Here is a 23595-nt window from a genome sequence, read left to right as displayed (position 1 = left end):
GGGAAAGACCGGCTTTGACCTTGAGCGAGTCATTTCTCCTCTGGGCCTCCGTCTCACCCTTCCAGGAAAGTCAGCGATTGCTAAGGTCCCTGACAGCTTTGACATTGAAGGCTCCGGGGTTCCGTGGGCTTGTCCTCTGGAGCCTGGCAAGCTGACAACTATGCACATCAGAGCCCACATGAGCAACATATGTGCCAAAGGGTGGCAAATGCGTCTACAGGAAATCAGCCTGGCACTGCCTTCTCTGGTGACGTGGGAAGAACACAGCCCTCCCCTGCATCCCAGGACGCCCCGCAGCATCTCCCCACGTACACTGTGCAGTGAGAACAAATGAAAGAGCCTGGCACGGTGCCTGACCCAGAGTGGCTGTTCCAGAAGGGCCCAATGTCCCTTCCTTCCCCTCTCAGATGCTGAATGTGTATCTCTTTTCTTAGAGGATGGTGGGGGTAAGAGAAACTAGAAAGAAGAGGGGAAGGACAAGGTCAGGGAGGCTGGGAGAGTAGGAAGGACCACAGCTGCCATCATTAATCACCTTCCCTGGTAACCTGTGTCTGGTGACTCAGCACCTGTGACACTGATAAAGGCTGGAGGGATGGAGATGACAAAGTCACAGGCGGGATGTGATTGCATGGGGGAGGGAGAGGCAAGGTTGAGTCCTGCTTTCAGGGTTTAATCTCAGTTAGACACACACACACACACACACACACACACACACACACACACTGCCATTCTGCAGCCTGCAGAGCCCCCTCCTCCTGCTGCCACCCCATCTGTGCTCAGGCTGCAGCCCCCTCTGCCTACTCCCCATGGCCAACCAGGACAAGGAAGGCAACCGCTATTGAATATTTTACACATTAAGAATTCTATGAAGCCAGGTGCATTAGAAGGGCAGGGACTATGTAATGAGGCAAACTGGTGTAGTGGAAAGTGCACGAGGTGACCGAGGACCCATCTGCCTTCTCCGATCCTCCCCCAAGACCTGCTTGCTGAACGAATGGGCATCAGCTGGTTCCTGGCAAACCTTGCGACCAACTAGCTGTGTGACCGCACGCAACTCACATCCCCTCTCTGGGCCTCGGTTCCATCATCTGCACGATGACTAGGTTGGATGACAACATCCCCAAAGTCCCCTCTGGCTCCAGCAGGCTGTGACTCTCAGATTCTATAAGCTATCCGCACGTCCCAGCAGATGACTATTGAGTCATTGGTTGAGCTGGCTCCCACCAATTCCCTGTAAGAAGTGAGCACATACAGCAAATGCTCTTTTTGGTTCCTATCCATGCAACAGCCACTGTTTATAATTAAAATTCTGAATTATCAATTGTTTTCATTATAAGTAAGGAAGGGGAGGGCAGAGCACAGCAGAACAGAATTGCAGGTGGGCTCTTTAGGACTCCTGTGTTCTATATTCATCATTCCCTCTCATCTATAAACCTCTAAATACCTCTCTGTCTCCCTCTCTCAGCGCCCCCTCCCATTAAATATCGTCATGGGTAGAATTCTAGGGTGGCCCCGAGATTCCTGCCTCCTCCTGTATCGTGATTATCATGAGATAATTGAGGTTTCAAATAAGTTGATTTTGAGTTACGTAAAAGGAAGATTGTCCTGGGTGGGCCTGACTTAATTAGGTGAAAGCACATAATAGAGGGAGGGGCCCTTTCCAGGAAGAGAGAGACCTCGCGGAAGTAAGCCACTGTGAAGTGAGTGAGCCCGTGTCAGTGCTACAGGTCAGGAAAGCTGTGAGCAGCTTCTGGAGGTCAAGAGAGTCCCTTGGATGACAGCCAGCGAGAGAACGGGACTTCAGTCTTACAGCCACAAGGAACCGAATTCCAACATATGCGCTTGGAAGAGGATCCTGCGCTCCAGAAAGGACCACAGACCAGCCCACGGCTGGCTTTCAGCTCTGTGAGACCCTGAGCAAAGGACCAAGCTAGGGTGGCTTGGACTCCTGCCTCGCAGAAACCACGAGATGATAAAATTGCATGTCGTTTTAAGCTGGCAGGTTCGCGGTCATCTGTTACCGAGCGATAGAAAGTGAACAGAAATATCTAACCAGATGGTAAAACATCACACCAGCATCTCCTAACAGGGTGTTGCCTGGATGCCACTCCAATGCCAAGCACAAGTGGCCTGCCCCCTCGGCTGTTTTGGAATTGCCTAAGAGCCCTCCCTCTGACCCCAGTCACTGAGACTAGGCCGCAAAGACAAAGGGCTACTCTACCCAGGGAGGTGCTGCCTCCTCCCACGTGAAGGCGATGACATCTGTCCAGTCCAGTGCCGACACGGGATGGCAGAGGCCACCCCAGGGGACAAGTGCCCTTCTATTTCTCCCAGCCAATCTGGTAATGGCATGCAAATGACTCCATTAGCTTCCAGGCCAATTGACAGCCAAGCCATGCGTTAGATAAATTGCCTCCAGGAGGGTGCCCACTCCCACCCCCCCCCCCAACACAACACCTTGGCACCTAGTGCAGATGCCGGCCCTCTGCCCTTCCTCCTTCCGTGTTCTCCCTCCTGCCCTCCTCTCTGCCTGCCCCATGGGGCAGCAGCCCCTAGTGCCTCTGCCTGCCACTTCTGCCTTACTGCAGCAGAAGCCTCATCCAATGTGACATCGGAGGGCAAGGGGACAGGGAACTCAGCTGAGGTTTTGGAATGTGCCCTAGGAAGGCATGAGCGTGGAGGACAGGCCCTATCCCCCCTTGTCTCAGCACCCCTCCCAACCCTCTCACATCCCCACGTGTACCCCACTCCTTCCCTGACTCACACAGGTCGATAGTGAGCCAGGAGACCTTCCAGTGATGAGCAAATCCTATGGCACATTCCTAGGGCCTAGAATCTTTTCATCCGTCCCATGCCCCTCCCCTGAATCTGCCAAAAGGACAGCTGTCCCCAAGCCCCTGAGAGAGGCATCTGACACTTAAGTTCTCCCTAGTAAGTAGCCCAGGACTCCTCTGTTTCCCTGTCTCCCCTCCCATATTGGTCCTCACTTCCCCATGGGCTAGATGGGGCTAGATGGGCAGTGAGGTTTCTGGGGCCTCATCCAAGAAGAGCCTGGAAGACCCCTAGAGTTTATTCTTTTATTAAAGATATTCTTTTATTAAAGATAGCACTGGTCCTATCTCTGGGCACTGGAGAAACACACGAGTGGAAAGGAATTGGATCCCAAGCCACCGGCTCTGCAAAAGGACTTGCTGAAGTTGACTTAGCACCTTCGCTGCTTGTATGTAAGCAGCTACAAGTGCCTTGGAGACAGGGATCCCAGGTGCTCAGAATTCACAACCCACCCTCCCCACCCCACACCCCCAGTGCTTCTAGGACTCCGCACCAAGCATCTCCTCCTTCTCTGAGCAGAGCAGACCTTACACTTCCCCCACATTTGCACGGGCTGAGCCAGAGCCCCGCAAAGCGTGGCCTCTTGGTGATGCACACCGGAGTCACGTGGGAAGCTGGTGAGGATACGGATTCCCTGCCCAGTTAGCACGTTCTTCAAGTGACTCTCATGCACGGAAGTTTGAGACCCGCTGTCTGGTTTCTCTGTGGATGTTACTCTCACACTTTGCTACCAAGTCAATACTTACCCAGAAAGAAAACCATCTAGAAGCAAGATCAGATGTTTGATCCACTTGTTAGGTGATGCGGTGGCTACAGGACAATTTACTTAACCTCTTTTCAGCCTCAGCTTTCACAGGTGTAGAATGGGAATACCCAGGTTACAGTATTCTTAGGCTAAAATTAACCTCCACTCATTCCACAAGGATTCATTGAGCTTATCCTCTGCCCAGTACAAAAGCAAAATCATAGTCTCTATCCTCCCAGAGCTCAGTTTTATAGGGGAAAAGCAGAAACAACATATAAAAATCAAGGAAATAAACAAGAACGTATCATACGATGTAAAGGGCTGTGCAAAGAATAGAGCAATGGCAAACTACCAAAACTCATTTAAGACGAAGTGAACTGAATTCCCCTGTATTTATGAAAGAAATTGGAGTTGCAGTTAAAAGTCTTCCCACAAAGAAAACTCCAGGCCCAGCAGACTTCCCTGGTAAATTCTACCAAACATTGGAGAAACGAATATTACCAGATCTATATAAACTCTTCCAGAAAATTACAATGAGGAATCATTCAAAACTCATCCTATGAGGCCAGCATTACTCTGATACCAAAACCAGACAAAGACACTCTAAGAAAACTACGGGGGTGCCTGGGTGGCTCAGTCGATTGTGTCCGACTCTAGCTCGGGTCACGATCTCGCGGTCCATGAGGTCGAGCCCCATGTTGGGTTCTGTGCTGACAGCTCAGAGCCTGGAACCTGCTTCTGATTCTGTGTCTCCCTCTCTCTCTGCCCCTCCCCCCCAATAGTGTTCTGTCTCTCTCAAAATAAACATTTAAAAAAAATTTTTTTAAAGAAAACTACAGACCAATATGTTTCATGCTGACAGATAGATGCAAAAATTCCGAACCAACTTTCAAGAAATGTATCCCAACAATATGGTAAAAGGACAACACATCACAACTAAGGGGAGCGCATCTCAGGAATACAGAGTTGGTTTAAAATTCAAAAATCAATTGGTGTAACTCACTGTGTTAATAGACTCCAAAAGAAAAGCCATAATGCTCCTCTCAAAAGACGCAGAAAAGGCACTGGACACAAATCCAACATCCGTTCTTGATAAAAACTCTCCGCAAACCAGAGAAAAGGAAGGAACTTCCTCAAACCGATGAAGGGAACCTACAAAAATGCATAATCACAATAATGCAGTGGACATCCTATTTCATGGTGAAAGGCAAAAGCGGGCTCAAGTCGGGGCAGTGGCCACCCAGGCAGGGGGCGGGGGTGGAGAGTGCATGCTCACGGGCCGGGTGTGAGGTCAAGGCCAGCTCCTGCATCCGTGCAAGCAGCTGGCCCTCGGGACATGGTGGCTCTCGGATCTCCACAGACCCTCCCCTGGGCAGCCCAGTGTGTCCAGTACAAACCTTGGTGTCTCTCCAGCTCGACTTACTGTGGTTGGTTATACCTGCCTCCCTTCTCTGCCCGAAGATCTCTTCCTCCTACCCCAGCACCTAGTACAGTACCTGGCACCAGGCAGGTACAGTAAATGTATGTTGAGTAAATAAGTGAAGGAATGAATGGCGAATTCACTAATTAAATCATGAATGCGGAGCAAGGAAAACATTTCAATCTGCCTTGGCCTCAGTGTCAGATCCTCTCCTCCACCCCAGGTCAAGGGCGCCCCCAGCTACCACCCTCCTATTTCAGCAGCATCCCCGCCTGCTCTCTCTACCCAGAAGCTGCAACCACGTGGCCAGACCACTGGGCAGTCAGAGCTGGCCGACTCCTGGTGGCTGGCAGCCGGGCCTGACCTAGTTTGGAGCTGGCCGAGGCTGACATTTGCCACAATACATGCAGCTCATCAGATGGGCTTAGCGTGTTGGGCTCTGAAGCCGGATTCGGCTTAGCATGCCAGAAATTTGGACAGAACACGATGGGCTTGGAGCCCCGTCTCGCCGTGTCCCATGGGGAGGCGTGAGGGACATTGCTAAAGGAACAGGGAGCGGGGAGGACTCCTCGTGGCATGGATTAGTTTACTAATCTAAGCATTTTCCAAACGTTTTTTGGTGCGTTTTCCGTTTACTAAACATCGGCAACGTAGGTCAAGCGCAGAGCGATTGCCGAGGGCCCCAAGGTGATTCAGACACTGTCTCAACCCTCAGTTACTCCCTGTCAAGAGTCAGGGAGAAACATCCGTGAATAACCAAAGTAAAAGCAGAGAGTTGTTACAACGGAGATGTGTGCCTCACTGGGTGGCATTTCCGTGGAAGGAGAGGCCAAGGGAAGCCTCACGGTGGAGGTGGATCTTGAGAGGAGACACAAAGGGTGGGGAGCACCTCTCTAGAGGATGAAGTCGGGTCACGGTCCAACCTGGCAGAGTGTCAGCGCGTCCCAGCGTTCAAGATGGGAGCGAGCACACTGAGTCTGGGGCTGTGCGCGTTCCCAGGGCCAGAGGACAGCCTTGGAGTACGGAATAGGGAGAAGCAGGCTGCAGGGCAAAGCAGGGCTAAACCATGGATGGACCACAGGCGCCAGGCTCAAAAGTTAGATGTGGTGCTGTCAGCAATGGGACGTTACTGCAGGATCGAGGGTAGGAAGGAGATATGGTCAGCATTTGCCTGGTGGATGCAATGGCGGCCGGTTAAGGCTGTGGAGTGGCCTCGAGTCTGGATAAACAGTGACAAGGTCTGGGGTAATGGACCTGGAGAGGGCAGCTCAGGCCAGACCCCGAGGGGGTCGCTAGGAAGGCCTGGGGGGAAGGGGAGGATGCGCCCTGCACCCTGGGGCTCACCTTGCACCAGGCTCACGCTCTCTACCCCTTCCCCCTTCGCTCCTTATTCTGGGTACCCCACAGAGCCTTGTACCCACCCCCCCGAGCCACTTTCTTCCTCAGGGGTGTGGTTACGTGCCCTGTCTGCTCTCCCTCTGCTGCCCAGCCCTGCCACCTTCAACCTCAGGCTGTGCAGAGGAAAGCGGGGGGGAGTTGCAGAGACAAAACTGAAGTTGAGCAAAGCAGAAGGGAAACCACACTGATGGCAGGGGCCTGCTGGGTGTCCCTACAGGACCAACAGGGTCTTCTCCTTTTGGGAGGCAAGGTCTGAGTTTCTTCCCCAAGACATCCCGGCTTGTATCCATCTTCCCCTCGTATCCAGGCTTCATTGGGCATCGCCTCTGCGCTGAACTTACAGAGAGGGTCTGATGGGTCCTCGGAGCCTGAACTCTCCCCACCAAACCGTGAAATAGGAGCCTGCCCCCCTGGAGACACCAGAATGATGTGTTAAGGGGTCAAAGCTTCCTTCCCTCAGTCAAACCCTCAGTCCCTAGGAAGTGGCGCCTCCCAAAGGCTGGGCACCCAGGAGGCGCTGACTGTATCCCCAGGGGTCAGGAATGCCACCGACTATGGCATCCAGCAGGAAGAAGGGAGAGAGGGGCAGGCAGCTGATCTCGTGGCTGGAGGGAGTGGGCACTGAGTGCCCACTTAATGCAGTATGACACCCAGGGCCCCATGGCAGCATAAATATTCCACGTCATGGTAACTGAATCTGACATGTCTTCCCTGGCACCCCCAGGGTGCACCTTCCCTAAGCCATCTCTACCCCCCCCCCCACCCCGGACCCAGGGGTCAGGACCAGGCGAGGGGAGTTCCAGAACCCCTGCTGTCACACTAGGTTTCCATTGTAGGAGAGGGCCAGCCTCTATACCAGCATGGGGGTGAAGGGGACTCTCCCAGGCCTGGGGGACAAAGCCACGCAGGAGTGGGAGAGGGACTAGGAGAAGACAGGTTCATTGGTACAACTGAGGCAGGTGAAGAGAGGCAACTTGGTGTGATAGAAAGAGCCCTGGCATTAAGGGATGCAGATCCCATCCCAGCTGGGACACTCACTGCGGGCAAGTCTCTTAACCTCCCTGAACCTCAGCATCTTCATTTATAAGGGGGGTAGATAGAATCCCTACCACATGGGATTCTTATGGAAGACAAAATGATGTCTGTGGGAGAGCTCATTGAAAAGAAAATGCTAAACAAAGGCCGGTCAAGGTTATCAAGAGATGAAGCTAGATCCTGTGGCAGGACGATCTGCCAGGCAGGGGGCAGGCAGCCTGGGCAGGAGAGCCCAATCCTCTGTCTCAATGAACAGAGGTGGCTGTGGGGGCAGGACTGAGCCCACTGTGCAGGTCTGGCTCCCTCCTCTGCCCTGGGAATGGTCAGGGACCAAGACTCGGGGGGTCCACCCTCCCCAAGTCTTCATCAACTATCCCTTCCCAGTCCTTCTCTGCCCTCACAACTAAAAGGGCAAGCAGTGATCAGGCAGGGGGTGCCCCAGGGCCACACACATCGCATCACTGAGACCACTCACCTGGGACCTTTCTGATGGGCAACTTTAGAATCACCTTGACCCTCAAGAACCCAACCATCCTTAGGGAAACCATCCTACGAGTTAAAGCACACCAAATGGAACTCGGCAACAAAGCCGAGTACGTGTGACATGCCCAGTAACAACAGTGACAGTAGCTACTAGCATTTGGACAGCACCGAAGACTTCCCAAGGCACCTTCCCGGGGAACTTATCTCCTTCATTCTCATCGCAACCCTAGCAAGTCGGTGCTAAGTTATTATGTCCATTTTTCAAGTGAGGAAGCTGAGGCTCAGAGACTCAAAGTGCTGCCTAAGCTCACACAGCCGAGCGGCAACAGGGCCGGGCTCTGAGCTCCCTCTCCTGCCACCATAACACCAGTCAGCTGATGCTGCCTGAGCACCTGCTCGGTGCAGGCATCACGGGGCTGCTAGTGACACAAAGATGTGTGCAACGCGGGCCCTCAAGGGCAGAGCGAGAACCGTGGAATGCAGAATGACTCCACCACACGCCAGGAAGGAGCTTTCGCGGTACTTAACTCGGATTCCACATTACACAGACGAGGAGAGCAAGGTGCAGAGCCGGGCTTCTAGACCAGGGATCAGCAAACATTTTCTGTAAAACACCAAAGAGTAAATATTTTACACCTTGTGGCCACATACATCTCTGCAACATATCATCCTTTGATAATTTTTTTATGTTTTACAACCCACCCCTTCGAAAATGTGCGCACCATTCTCAGCTCGAGGGCTCTACAAAATAGGCTGGCTGCAGGGGGCATAGAGCCCGCAGGCTAGTTTGCCAACCCCTGTTCTGGGGAGGGGCGGGTTCACACATCCTAAGTTGCTTCCTAAGCTGGGGTTCGTTCAGCCAACAAACCAGCCAATTCTTTGAGCACCTGCTATGTCCCAAGCACTGTGCTGTGAACTGGAGGGACCGAGAATGTCACCTAGGCCATGGCTTCAGATTGCCAACAGTAGGTGGGCAAGAAAGTCAGATAAGGAAGTAATGCCACCAGATGGGAGGCTGTGCAGGACAGGGCATCCAGAGCAGGGAGACCCCAGCTCTTCCTGGGTTTCTTGTGTGCTGCCTCCCCACCCCACGGTGGCAGATGTCACATCCTATTTTATTATTTTTTTTAATGTTTATTTATTTTTGAGAAAGAGAGCACAAGTGGGGGAGGAGCAGAGAGAGAGAGAGAGGGAGGACAGAGGATCCAAAGCTGGCTCTGTGCTCAGAGCACAGAGCCCAGTGTGGGGCCTTGAACTCAAGAACCGTGAGATCATGACCTGAACCAAAGTCGACGCTTGACCGACTGGGCCATCCGGGCACCCCTTCCACCACATATTTTAATCTCTATTCCTGCCTGTATGTCACATGGGGGCAATAACTACGCCCATGATCTTCACTGCGTCATACTCAGCACCTACGACAATGCCTGGCAGATAGGAAGCAAGCAGTATTTGCTGAATGAACGCATGAATGAATGAATGAATGAATGATAACAACCACAGAGCTCTAGCGAGGGCCAGCTGGCTGGTGAGAGCTACCAGAGGAATCGGAGAGACTGAAGGATTGCTCACCCTGTCCCCCTCACTTGTCGAACAACGTGGGCTGACTGGGCCTGGAAACACAGCCCCACGCATCAGAAGCTTTCTGCACCCTCCTCTGTCCTCCCCCCGCCCCCCCAGCCCGGGCCTCTGCTGACTCACAGCAGCTGCTAATCGCACCCCAGTCAAGCATGCTTAATTAAGCCCCAGTTACCCACAGCTTCCTAGCAAGAGGAAAGATGGGACTCCAGTCGCGTGCCAGACCCAGAGGGGGCTGGGCCGGGAGTGGGATTGCTGGGGAGACGCGTGCAGAAGACGGTAGGTCATTCACTGGGAACCGGCCGTAGAAATGGTAGTAACAATAATAATCGTGATAATAATGCCGCAGACTAACAGAGCACCTACTCTGTGCCCGGCCTGACTCTTAACACTTTCTGTGTGTTTAAGCTTCCTCATAGTGAGCTCATGACGGGTACTATCATCACGTCCATTTACAGGTGAAGGAAATGAGGCTCCGAGAAGCTACGTGACTTGTCCGAGGTCGCACAGCTAGGAAGTCACAGAGGTGGAAGGACTCCCCTTTTCCTGCGGTCCATATTCAGGGAGAGGAAGGGCGATCACGTCCAGAGCGCTGACCCCACTGCCCGGTGGCCTCGGCTCCATCCCGACTCATATACAGGGATGCAACTCTATTTCTAACTCAACTCACATTCGTCATATGGCGACTACATGCCATCAGGCCTTGGAGAGAGGAGTTGAAGGGACCGAATCCCTCCCACGGGGAGCTCGCAGACCAGGGGTTAGTACCCATTCCACTGTGGGAACAGCACGATAAATACAGCCAGAAATGCACATCCTGGTGCCTAGGGCTGAGGCCGGGGAAGAAAAGTAGCCTTTAGGGAACACCTCCCGGTACCAGATACCAAAGCTGTCACACTCCTTCCTTTTCCTTCATGACCTATAATCGCATACATGTTAGTGTGACCCTCTGTCGCTGGTGTCCCTGGCGTGAGCGATTATTCCACGCTAGACCATATACTCCAAGATACAAACCAAGTATCCCAGCATCTGCCACAGTGCTGGGTGTAAAGTCCGTGCTCGGTAGGCTTTAAAAAAAATTTATTTTATTTTATTTTTTTATTTTTTTTTGAGACAGAGACAGAGCATGAGCAGGGGAGGGGCAGACACGGAATCCGAAGCGGGCTCCAGGCTCCGAGCTGTCAGCACAGAGCCCGACGCGGGGCTCGAACTCACGGACCGCGAGATCACGACCTGAGCTGAAGTCGGGCGCTCGACCGACTGAGCCACCCAGGTGCCCCTCGGTAAGCATTTTTAAATAAGTGAGTCAATGAAACATAGTCCCACCCTCCAGGAACTTGCAGCCTAGGAGGGGGAATTGAGGCACGGATAGATGGTTGCAATTCAGTGTGATGAACACAACAGGAACAAGAAGACGCGGGTCATGGGGGAAGGGATCCGCCCGGAGCAGGAGAGCTGGGCACGGTGTCCCAGAGAGGGGGATGCCACAGACAGATCTTGGAGAAAGAGCAGGAGCTTCCCAGGAAGATGGGGGTCCTTGGCGCTGAGAGCGTGGCCCTGGTGTGAACCACCAGCTCTATTAGAAAAGCTCTAGGTGACCCCAGAGACACAGCTGGAGAGGGGCTGGACCACATCTCAGAGGGCCTTGCTACCACCTGAGGAGATTGGACCTTACTCCTTAAGCAATAAGGAGCTATATAACAGGGTTTAAACAGTGGGGTACTTAAGGGGGTAATTTGTGTTGTAGAAAACGGCCCTGGCAGGGCTATGGAGGTTGCATGGAAGATGGTGAGCTTGGGGCAGGCAGACCAGCTAGGAGGCTGGCGACGGACCCTGAGTGTTTAAGGGGAGCAGAAACAGCAAGGACGGGCAGGTGGGTGAGAAGAGGGACAAAAGTGACCCTGAATGCACAGAACTAAGTGGCCATGCGGTTGTGAAAGAGGAGCGATGCCACGTAAGCTCTTAAGAGTCTCGGGCTCTGCCCACCTAAGATGGGGACAAGATGGTCTACCCAGCAGCATCACTGTGAGCCTCCAAGGAGTCAGAGACTATAAAGGGCTGCACAGGGTCCCACTGGCAGTAGGCAGCTTTTCCCTCTGCGCCTTGCTGTCCTTTTACGCCATAGGTTTCCACTAGGGCATCGCTCAGCAGAGCCAAGTTCAGAGGGAAAGAACAATGGGGGGGACAGGAGGGAGGCGTCTCCTGGGCTTAGAGCTGCACCTGTGTCCTCAAGACATGTGCCCTGGCAGTGGAGAAAGGCTGCCAGCTCTGTAGGCCAACAGGTCCCAGGCACATCAAACCTGGCTGGTCTCACAGAGCCTTCTTTCTGAACAGAGTAAGCAGCAATTTAGTCATTCATTTCGTGAAGCCCACAGAGAAAACAGAAACCACTCTAGGCCTTTCAACCGGAGGGATTTACATCAGGGATTTGGTTGTAAGGTAACGGAAGAGGCGGGACAACCCAGAGATTAGCCACCACCTCCTTGGGGCTGCAAGGGGAAGGCTGTGTTCTAGGGGCCCAGGAGCTCAGGCCACCAGACAGAAGTGGGAACCACTGCAGGCCTGCCAGAGGGAGCTGGGCCGTGCCGGCTGCTCAGCAGGAGCCAAAGAGCAGACACAGACTCTGCAGAGACCTGGCTGGAAACTGAGCGAGGCAAGAAATACCCTGGCCTTTCCCCTCCTCCCACCCTCCACCTTCTTCCACTGCCTCTGATTGTCCGGACCTGCCCATAGGTAAGGGAGCCTGGGAAATGTAGTTCCCTGTGCCACCAAACAAGACCGAGCAAGGCAGGAAATGGACCTGGGAGCAACAAAGGACCAGCACACTCATTCATTCGTTCACTCACTCACTCCTTCGGCCAACATTGACTGAGCACCCAAGTGCTGGGGAGATAAAGACAAACAAAAATTCTGGGTCCTGTCCTCACTGAGCATAAAGTCCAGCAGTACCCCTCAGTGCCCACCGCACCTACTCAACTAGCCTCGGTAGGGGGGTTGGTGTCAAGCTTTGGGGGGCCCCTGGGAAGCTTCTAGTGTGCAGAGTAGGTGAAGCCAGGCTCTGCTTAGGCTGTGGATTTGGAGGAGCAGGAGCTCAGCCGGCTCGGCCTCCTCCCCAGCTGAAAGCTCACAGCTCAGAATGAAATGTCTCCAAAAAGGGAAGAAAACCCTTAAATCCCACTGTTTGTCTTTGGAGCCTGGGAAGCGAGGATCTAATGAACATGAAACGTGCGGGCTGCTCAGAAGTTGTCTTTGAAACCTCCCCAGGCCGGCTTTGTCAAGGAGCAGCATTGCCTTTCAAAGCTGCCTGGCTCCAACTCCCCTCTCCTCCTTCCTCGGTAGCAGGCGGCAGCTAATTAGCCAGAGATGTTAAACGCTCCCTAATTCCTCGGTGAAGTCCCCAGGCTTCTGGGGGACTGGCAGCAGGGCTGGCAAACTGAGTTCTTCCACTCCTCCTACCCCCTCCATCCGGTGCCAGCCCCTCCCCTGCCAGCACGCTCCCAGCCCGGGGCCGTCCTGGATCTCATCCTCTGGGCCAACCTTGCCACCCCTCCCACTCCCTCACACTGGCCTGTGCAAAACCACCACCTCTGGTTCCTAAAGTCTTGTGTGCCTCTTCCAAGAAGACTCCCTAGATGCACCACGCGGGGGATGACCAACCACACTCCCTAAGTCTTTGTCCTCATCGGGGTCCTAATACGCACCTCCCCTCCTTCATACCGGCCCAGGGGGCTGCCCTCACTGCCCACCACTCAGAGCAGCCCCCCTAAAGAAAAAGTGCTCCAAACTAACCTGTCCCTGAGTATTTTATGCCAGCCCAGGGGAAGGAGAGGCAAGAGGCAGGAACATCATATAGATGTTTACAGACAGGTCACCTAGAGTCATAGCCTGAACCTAATGCCACTTGCTGAGATCTTGGGTAAGACACACCCCTCTCCGGGCCTCAGTTCCAAGTCTGTAAAGCACGGGGGTTGGACCAGCCCAGCGCTTCTCAAACTGGCACACGCATCAGAATCACCTGGAAGGCTTAAGCACAGATCACTAGCCCCACCCTCTGATTTCGGATTCAGCCGGACTGGGGAGGGGCCTCCTGAGACTTTGCATTTCAATAAGTCTGCAGGTGGTGCTGCCGCTTCCGGGACCACAGTGGAGAACTCAACGGCTGGCTGGCTGGATTTTAAGCTGTATTTGTCAAAGCTCCAAGGGGTTGCAGCAAGCTCGCTCCCTCAAGGGGCATGTGGGAGTGGTAATGGGGGCTGGGGGATGCTGAGTTGGCTGGTCCCCAGCCCCCACCCACCCTACCCCCAGCAGTTTGGCATCATCAGTTGGCTGTTTGTTCTCGTGCCCAGGTAAGAGTTGGTCAGAACCGAGGTCCCATGCTTTAGGTGAAGTGTTTGAAAACCTGTCGACCAGATTAGCCCTTCCAGCTCGGACGTTGCAGGGTCCCCTGCTCATCCTGTTTCTCCTTCACAGTCAGGGATGGGGGCAGCAAGAACACGGCTGAGGATTTGGGTCCCGACTCTTAGGAGGGGCTGTGAGACTAGGTGGAAAAGCGGATGAGTTCCTGGGTCATCGCCATTGGGAGGTACATTTCAACTCAGAGATGCACCTCTGGGTGACGTGGGACCCGTGTGCACACACACACACACACACACACACACACACACACACCTGTGCTTGCAGCCCCCACCCTGGAAAAGGGCCTGGGGCCCAGATGAGTTGGAGAAGTTCCTGGAAAACATACAGTAGCAAAGCTTCCTTCGGATGTGTGCACGTGTGTGTGTCTTCATGTGTGCATGTATGATGTCTGTGCATACAAATGAGTTCAAGAGAAAGAGAAAGAGAGATTGTAATTGAAATGATCAGGGTGCAGACAGGTTCTAAACAGGGCAGAAGTCTCCTAGAATGTCAACGTTTTGGAATGAAACTAAATCTCATCCGTTCCAAAGCCCTCGTCCATCTGATGAGAAAACCGAGGTTCCTCTGGAGCTAGAACCAGGGTTTCCCGACTCCTGTGTCAGGGCTCACCCTCCACCATGTGGGTGTCAAAGCCTCTCCCACGCACCAGAATGACATCAGCGGAAACCCATGAAACATCGTGGCAAATGGACAAAAATGTTCGCAGAAAAGCATCCAAGGCAAATACATCCCTTCCCGGCCCTGCCTGCCCCACCCACATAGCCATTCCTTGGCCAGCTGTTCCTGTGGATGCCACTTCGAGGAGGGGGCCTGCCCGGCCCTGCAGTCCTGCTGGAGGAGCCTGCAAAGATAGCAGCGAGAAGAAAAACAAGAGGAAGAAGAGCCCGGACCCGTTAAAGATTAATGGGGTTCTCTGGGACCCAGGGATGTGCCCGGATTGGAGAGAAACAAAGATCAGCGGAGAAGCAGGGGGATAGACAGAAGTGTGTGTGTGTGTGTGTGTGTGTGTGTGTGTGCGAAGGAGACACAACAGAGGGATTATGACGCTGTGCATATGTCTGTACAAACCCAAGAGAAGCCACTGCGGATGAACACACACACACACATACACACACCCACACACACACCCCGGATGTGGGCGAGGCTGGGAACAGGAGAGCCAAGGTGAGTGCCAGGAAGTGAAGCACCGTCCGAACAAGCCAGGGTGCAGGCCTGTTTGTGTCTGATGGGTGTGTGACAAGGGACGACAGAGCGTGTCGGTGCACGTGTGCAACTGGGGCTTGCCGCAGGGGCCCCGGGGGGGAGAATGAGGAAGGCAGGCCACGGCGTCCCACAGCCAGCAGCCCCCAGGACCGGATGCCCACTCGTGGATGTGCGCTCACCCTTCTGGGGGCCAGGCTGCCCCCCAGGGTCCCCTTCCTCGGACAGCCTCCTTCTGCTGCCACTTGGACCCTCTCCTGCCTTCACCTCCCACACTTGCCACCACGCCCCCCTGCCCAGGAGTCTCCTCCTTCCTCCCCAGGGTTGCATGTCCCTGGCATGTGACAGTCTCCAGAAGCCACAAAACACCTGCCCGCCCCCACACCCGCTTCTGTCCTGAGCACAGCACCAAACACAGGCCCTGAGTTGCACAACCCACCTTCAGATTTTGTCTCTCCCTCTTCTATGTGTGTGACCTTGGACAAGTTACTCAGGCCTTTCTAAGCCCTAGTTTCTTCCGTTTAAAAAAAAAAAAAGAGAATAGAGTTCCTGTAAGAAATAAATAAGATATTTCTTGAAGCCCCTGGCACTGTGCCAACCATAAAGTAGTTACTAGTATTTTCCAGTCTCTCTGCTTCAAGCCCCCATGGGTAGGTTTTTGTCTCAGAGCTCCAGGGGCTTCCCAAGTTGCACCACCTCCTTAAAATCCTAAAGCTGGAAGTGACCTTAGAAGTCAGGAGGTCCAAGCACCACCACATGCCCGTGTTGTAGGTGAAGACGTGAGGCTCACAGAGGTGTAACTTGTGTTAATACTGGAACCGAGACCAGAATACATTTCTCCTTCAGCTTTCTGCCTTCAGCCAGAGCCAGAGGATTTCACCATGCCATTCTTGGAAGGTTTGTTCCCACTGGTCTGGAGGTAAGACTGAGTCCTGGGGTGTGGGCCGGGCAGAGGGCAGGGGAGGAGGACGCGGCAGGACAGAGCCATGACTCCTTCCAGAGTTCTGTGCAATTCTGCTCTGGCCCCCGACTTGCATTCCCACTTAGCAAAGCCAAAAGCTCTGCAGAGAACTGGATCCTCCCTGCAACCCCCCCCCCCACACCCCACTGTCGCTCGAAGGCAGGTTAGTGCCCATCTGTGGCCCCTCTCACGTGTCCCTAGGGGGGTTAGCCCCCACCGACTGTAAGCGATCAAAGGATTTCCCCCAACCACACGCCGCCCTCTCCCTAAAGGAAGGGATCTCAAGTTATTACAGGCTTCTCCATCCCATGATATTTCTGTGGCACAGACCAGTGCCAAGGAGCCTAGAAATCTGGCCCTTTATTCTGGCTCTGTGTCCTTAATACACCTCTGTCCTGGCCAACAGGATCACCTAGTGCTAGGGCTGGAGGGATTGTGCCAAAACAGATCCCCTCCTGGAAGACAGGAACGAAGCAGCCCCCTGACCCCCACTCTGTCCACGGGGCTCCCAGGGACACAGGAAGCCTGGGAGGAGGCAGACACCAGGACAGGGAATTCAGAGGTTCACACATCCGTGCTGGTCTCCCTGCACTTCCATAATGCTAGGCAGAGGGAACCCAGAACTATGGCAAGTCAGAGGGCCCTGAATGCACTCAGCACCTGACTGGGGAGGGGGCGGACGATGGGCCCAAAGGCCCCCCCAGGACCTCCTGTCCCTCTGCAGATAAACGGGGGCCGGTTGTGTCCTGCTCCTCAGGACCACATGGCCCAATCTGTAGGAGTCACACCGTTCGCTCCCTCCCCGAAAACCCTCTTGTCCACATGCGGCACACATGATAAACGTGGAACGTGGCTCCCTCACCCACGCCTTCTGAAAGGCAGCACAGCGCTGGCACTAAGAGCGTGGACTCTGGGGCCAAACCGGATGGCTTGAATCCTAGCTCCACCAGCTGATGGCTGTGTGGCCTTGGGCAAGTCACTTAACCTCTCTGTATCTCAGTTTCCTCACCTGTAAAATAGGGATGATGTGAATAACTAGCTCATAAGAGTCTTGTGAGGTTTAAATAGGTTAATATATGGCAAGTGCTTGGGCTAATGGCTGGCACATTTTAAAAAACCGGGTAAGTACTTGCTGTCATTATTACTTATTCCGTCATCAAAATGTTACTGAGCACTGACTACATTGTAGGTGCTCTTTCAAACCCCAGGCAAGCCATCCAGACATGGTCTCTACTCTCAGGGAGCTGACATTTTAGTGAAGGAGACAAACAGTCAATAATCACTAAAATTAAAAAAAAAAAAAAAAAAAAAAAAAAGCCTACTTACAAATTGTAATGAGAGACAATAAAGGCAAAAAATAGAGAACTCGGAGCATACAACAGGGGACCCGACAGATTCTTGGGTCAGGGAAGGCTCTTTCAGGTGTGATGCTTATCTCGCTCCTCCCTGCTGAGTCTGACCACCCCGGGTGCGCCATGCCCGGCAGCTGGCACCCACCAAGGACAAAGCCCATCTGTGCCCTTCACGGGTCTGGCGGCAGCGGAGTATCTGCTCCCTCTCCGTGTGAGAAGCCCAGGCGGGGCCGAGTCCCCCTCGCCTGGCCTGCCACTGCCACCCCACTTCGGGACCTGGGGTGGCCTGGGAATAGAACCAGAAGTCCTGCTCTGATCCCTCATTCCGTCCAACCAAGAGGAGGCACTCTTCCTGCGGAATTTCCCGGCACAATCCGGCCACGCTGAAGGTCACGGCCATTTGTCAGGAGTCCTACCTTCTCCCTTCCAGGCTGTCCTACATCTGGTCTTCAGCCAGGAAGACAAAGCAACGTACTGTGCTAGGTACTTTACAGTTTATATCGCAGATTTATTCAGCCGTCTCGTTTAATCACCGCGGCAACACTGAGAAGTCCGTGTCGCTCTCATTGTTCGTACCTATTCTGTAGATCAAGAAACCGAGGCTCCGAAAGGTTAAGCCACTTTCCCAAAGTCATACGTTAGGAGTAGTGGAACAGCTAGGACTCCAACCTAGGCCTGCTCGACTCCAGACCCTGCAGCGACATCGTATGATCTTTTTAATAACATGAGGAACCATAATTTCGTGTAATGGCTAATATATATTTTTTAACATTTATTTATTTTTGAGACAGAGAGCATGAACAGGGGAGAGTCAGAGAGAGAGGGAGACACAGAATCTGAAACAGGCTCCAGGCTCTGAGCTGTTAGCACAGAACCCATGGACCGCGAGATCACGACCCGAGCCAAAGTCGGACACTTAACCAACTGAGCCACCCAGGCGCCCCTGTAATGGCTAATATTTACAACACTTTCTATGGGGCAGGTACCACTGTGAATTGAAATCACCCAACCCCCATAAAAAAAATAACCCTCTGAGGGAGATGCTATTGTTAATCTCGTGGTACGGGTCAGGAAACTGAGGCACAGAGAGGTTAAGTGAAGCCAGGGGCCCAAGGCCAGTTGGATGAGGCCTGAGGGACAGTTGTCAAGATGAGAGTCACAGAACCGGGGGGCTGAGCATGACCTCGGCAGCCCCCAGCTGGAGGCCCAGAGGGAGGGACAGACGTCATCGTGGAGCCACTCCACACCCGGCCACGTCCCTTGCCGCTCCCCGTGCTGCCTCTCTCCCCCATCTGTCTCCAGGTATCCAGGGGCCTCCGCTTCCCTTGGGAATTGCCCTCCACAACACCCTCTGGCTCGCCGTGCTGGCCACGGCCTGGGCACCGCCTTATCTGCCTTGTCCGGCTCCGTCTCCCCGTGACCCCCAGGCCCTGCCGACCCTCTCGCGAGGCTCCCTCTACAGCTGAGCCAATGAAGGAAGAGGGTCAGCTGATGGCCGGCTCAGAGGCCTTGGGGCAAGGTGGCCCCTCCTTTCCGCTTGGGTTTTCTTCCAGAAGATGGCCTCAACCCAGCACAATGGGCCTATCCTAAAAACCCAGACTCAGGACACCTGGGTGGCTCAGTCAGTTAAGCGTCCGACTTCGGCTCAGGTCACGATCTCGCGGTCCGTGAGTTCGAGCCCCGTGTGGGGCTCTGTGCCGACAGCTCAGAGCCTGGAGCCTGCTTCCGGTTCTATCTCCCTCTCTCTCTGCCCCTCCCCACTCGCACCCTGTGTCTCTCTGTCTCAAAATTAAATAAACATTAAAAACAAAAAATTTTTTTTAATAAAACAGACCTCAGGGCAGGGCGGGGACAAGGGGTGCCCCTTGCAGTGTCACCTCTGTACCGGACAACCCTGCCCCCCTTCCTTGGGCCCCTTCAGGGCCGGCCCTCCCCGCAGTGCACAGGTCCGTCTCTGCCTTCATCACAGGGCACGGGGTGAGGGGTCAGGGCAAGGGGGCAGGAGTTAAAGCCCAAAAAGGACCTGGGAAGCTGAAGAATTAATTTTGCTTGTGTCTCCGTGCCTATAGCGCCATCCTGCCGCTGCTCCTGGGGACCATGAGGTCCCTGCTGCTTCGGTCTGCACACCTGCCAAGAGCTCAGTCTCCTTTTTGCTGGGGAAAAAACCAAGGGGAAGGGTTTGTTCGGGAGGGGCCCGTGGCAGGGGAGGGGAAGTCCTTGCCTCTAGCTGGGAGACGTGGGAGCACGGAGGGAGGGGAGGGGGGAGCAGGGGCAGGCCCGGCAGCACACCGCTTGCCCAGCAAGGTGACCTGTCATTGTCGCTCTCCCTCCTCCGGCTCCCGGGGGCTTGATTCTCCAGAGGCCTTGTGTGGAGGACAGAGCCGAGTAGAGAAAGGAGCCTGGTGCGCAGCGAAGAAGGCCCCACAAACTAGACGCCGGCTCTCGCCTCCCTGGGGCTGGCAGAGCACAACCCTCGGGGAGCTGGAGAGGGAGCCACGGACCCTGGCGAGGTGGCGCCCTCCCTCCCAGTTGCTCAGAAGCATCCAGACAAGGCCTTGTGCTGAGCTGGCATGTTTCTGCCTCCCAGCTGGACCACAAAATAGAAGGAAACATCCATAAAGTTCCCGAGCCGCCTCTGAGGCCGGAAGGCCTGCCAAGGGGCTGCTGGTTCCCCCTCTAATTGGTCTTAATTTCCATGATTTGCAGGTCCCAGGCTCACCGAGGGCCCGGTCTCCCTCGTGATGGATGGGCAGGAATAGTGGGCCTGGTGAGCCAGCTCCCATGATCCAGCAGGGTCCTGTGGGGTGCAGGGCAACCTAGTCCTCCACCGGGGCTCACCCAGAGCCCCCGGGGCCCGAGCCGACTAGAACACCATCCTTTCTCCCAGTTAACCTCTGCAGGACAGGGCCCATCCCTTCACACGGCAATAGGAAGTGGAAAGAGGAGGGGCTTAGAACCAGGGCTCAGGCTAGAGACCTGTGGCATCCTCCTAGGAGCCCCTCCCGGGGCCCGGCCCGTAGTAGATGCTCAATAAACACGTGTTGCTCCACGGCTTGGCTGACCTAAGGAGACCTGGCCTTATGCCATCGGAAGCTTGGACATCTTCTGCCTCCTGCTCTCTGGTTCTGCTTTTGTCACAGCAACTAAAGTACAACTCTGGAGTCAGGCTGCCTCGGTTTGAATCCCAAGTAGATTAGTACCGGCAAGGTAATCTTGGGCAACTACTGAGCTTCTCTGTGCCTCCGTTTCCTTATCTTTAAAATGGGGGTAACAGCACTACCTACCTCACGGGTCCATTATATGAAAAAGCACGAGTACGCCGAGATAGCAGAATAACGGATCCCAAAGATGCCCCCGCCCTAATCCCTGGGACCTGTGAAAATGTCACCTTACACGGCAAAGGGCCTTTGTGGAGGCGTTTAAAGTACGGCCCTTGAGATGGAGAGATGATCCTGGATTATCCAGGTGGGCCCAGCCTAATCACATGCGTCCTTAAGAGCAGAGAATCTCTCCTGGCTGGGTTAGGGAGAGACGTGTGACTGGAGGAAGCACCAGAGAGAGGCAGCATTGCTGGCTTTGAAGACGGAGGAAGGGGCCACAAGCCAAGGAATGCAGGCTTATGGAAGCTATGAAAGGTAAGAAAATGGAAGCACCCCTAGAATCACCAGAAAGGAACACGACCCTCCCTGCACCTTGACTTTTAGCCCCGTGAGACCTGCGTCAGACCTCTAACCCACAGAGAACCACAAGATTAATTCGCGTCGCCTTAAACCACTACGTTTGTGGTCACTTGTCACAGCTTCAACAGGAAGCTCACACATACTGGTGTGTAAGCACATAGTCAGAACTCGATGTCGGCTCTGTCTGTCATCACCACCACCATTGTTATGGCCAAGGGCAGAGACACCCTGCTGCCTCCACCCCGCCCCCGGCAGCCGCCTGTCCAGTGGGAGCTTCTCCAAGCCGGAATCACACTCAGCTAAGCACTGGAGAGTAAGTACAAGGCAGTCAGGGAGTAGGGAACATCCTCAAAACAATGTCCTTTGGCGCACTCCCTGTGAGCAAGAGGCAGATGACTGGCCTCCCTGTGATCCCTTTCTTTTAAAGAAGAGCCATGGGGGGCCCCCTGGGAGAGGGGCGTGGGCCTGCCTGACCCCGACACGAGGGCACGCCCGCAGTCATTGTCACCGGAGAGATGACAGCTCCGGGGCTTAACTGCTCCCCGTTCCAACCACGCACAGCGGGAGAGGCCTGGCCACTCCAGCGGCTTGGCACCCAAAACTTGCACCTGCTGTGCGCATGGGAATATGGCAGGACCCACAATAGGAACGACTTCGCCAGACGGAAGGGGGGACTTTCTCCCGTGAATCAACGCCAGGTACCGCAGCATCTGCTGGGATCCTTCCGAGCAGCTGTGTGATGGAGGCGGGATGGGGGAGGGAGACGGATGGTCTCCAGAGGCCTGGTCTGTGATCAGCAGTGGTGGCCCTCACAGAACAAGCTCCCCTCAGGGCTCACCCCCACACCCCTCATTCGCAGTCACTCCCCCAGCCAAGCGAAAGTGAGGCTTTCCCCCGACAGACACACCCCCCCCCAGCCTATGTACCTCCCTTTCCTCCTTCACCCCCAGTTTTCCTCCTCAGTGACACCCCACATTCTCCCCGGATACTGAGAGACCTCAGAGATCTGTCCCCACTAGATCTCCTTCTTCTCAGGAAGTCAGTGAGGCCCTGTGGTCCCTCTCAGAGCCTTCAGCCTCCGACCAGACTAAGCCCAGGGCAGGTACCAGACTGCCCAATGATGTCGACAGGCCTCTCGGGACAAAGGCCATTTCTTTTTAGACTCATGGGCAAATCACCGTTAGACTGGAAGTTCCCCGAGGACAGGGTTCACGCCGTCAATCTGCCACAGGGCCTGGCCCGGAGTGGACCTCCATTTGTTGGGTAAGGAAACACCTCTAAAAATCTACAGCCCTCTCAGAAGGCCCTGGAAAAAAACCTTACCCCTTCCCATCTCGCTCACAAGGGGAACTGAGCACTGGAGACGGGAGTGAGCCAGGCTGAGGGGACAGGGAGAGTCACTGCTCCCAGGGACACCCGTTCCCTTCGCCAAGGAGCCCATCCCATGTGGTCACCTACTGCCGGCTGAGACCTGCTTCCCTACACCCCCAGCCCCTCAAACTCCCTTTCTGTCTAAAGATTAGCTTCCTACAGACACTTGCCCACCCCTTCCTGGCGGGCAGTTCATGAGCCACGGAACCTCTCTTTGTTCCTCGCCCCAGCCCCCCAGCCCACAACCTCACCTTCTGATACAGAAATTCCCTTTACCACCACCACCCCAACTCTGACCAACCGCAGGGGCCCAATCTGCGTGGGGACCTTGCAGGGTCACTACCGAGGACCCATGTGGTACCTCTGTGCAAATTAGGAAAAGGGCCTCTTTCACCCAGGTGGACGTAGGCCCCACCCATGCATAGCCTGGTGAGAACAGCCTAGGGCAGATTTCAGCCCCCATCCGCCTCTTGGCCAAGTGTCCTTGCACGATGCACAACCTGCCCACCTGTGCACGGCAGCCCCGTTTGAACAGCTGCAGAATATACCCACTGTCGGGGTCTGATAGACCCACATTTTAGGGGTCTGATAGACCCCTCATTTCAAAAATGAGAAAGGGGAGAAGGGCAGGGTAATTTATCCAAGGTCATACACCAAGCTGGGGGCAGACCCAAGGCCAAAGATCCAGGTGTCCTGACTCCCAATCTGCTGCTTATTCCCTCGGCTACTCTACCCATGCCTCGCTCTTGGGGACAGATGGCAAAGCCAAGACAGCCACAGAGCTCCTGAAAGTAGTGCCTGGGGAAGCCTTCCTGCACTAATTAGAAGAAAAGTGATAACCTCATCCCAAACTCTGTCTAGACGTAAAATTGAACATAAAACTCTCCGAACTGAGTACCACCTGACCCTTGGCTGGTGTGGAACATAAATACAGATCGTCCCCATTTGTTTCCTGTCCACCAACCGCATTTATCCCACACCTCTTCACTGTGAGTATGTCCCCTATGTCCCTCTAGGCCCGTACATCTGTCTTGGCCTGGAGACTCTCAGACCATGCTTTCTGCCTCAGGAGAACCCCTGAACACACAAGTGCTCAGAAGATGACTTTTAATTTAGACAAAGGG

At 54.4% G+C, this 23595-nt stretch overlaps 2 long non-coding RNA genes across 2 annotated transcripts in view; both read right to left on the bottom strand.

Annotated features, from left to right (window-relative positions):
- Positions 1-5011, bottom strand: part of LOC123600795 — a 49960-nt gene extending 44949 nt beyond the window's left edge. Inside the window, exon 1 of the long non-coding RNA XR_006713808.1 lies at positions 4581-5011. This is a non-coding gene — a long non-coding RNA (uncharacterized LOC123600795). The remainder of the gene's footprint in view (positions 1-4580) is intronic.
- Positions 5012-5080: 69 nt separating this feature from the next.
- The window catches only part of LOC123600792, a 34314-nt gene continuing 15799 nt past the window's right edge, over positions 5081-23595 (bottom strand). The window contains exon 3 of the long non-coding RNA XR_006713801.1: positions 5081-8517. This is a non-coding gene — a long non-coding RNA (uncharacterized LOC123600792). The remainder of the gene's footprint in view (positions 8518-23595) is intronic.

Source organism: Leopardus geoffroyi, chromosome D1, assembly GCF_018350155.1.
Source record: "Leopardus geoffroyi isolate Oge1 chromosome D1, O.geoffroyi_Oge1_pat1.0, whole genome shotgun sequence".
NCBI lineage: Eukaryota > Metazoa > Chordata > Mammalia > Carnivora > Felidae > Leopardus > Leopardus geoffroyi.
Note: the sequence above shows the minus strand (reverse complement) of the source record. Positions and strands in the feature narration are given on the sequence as shown.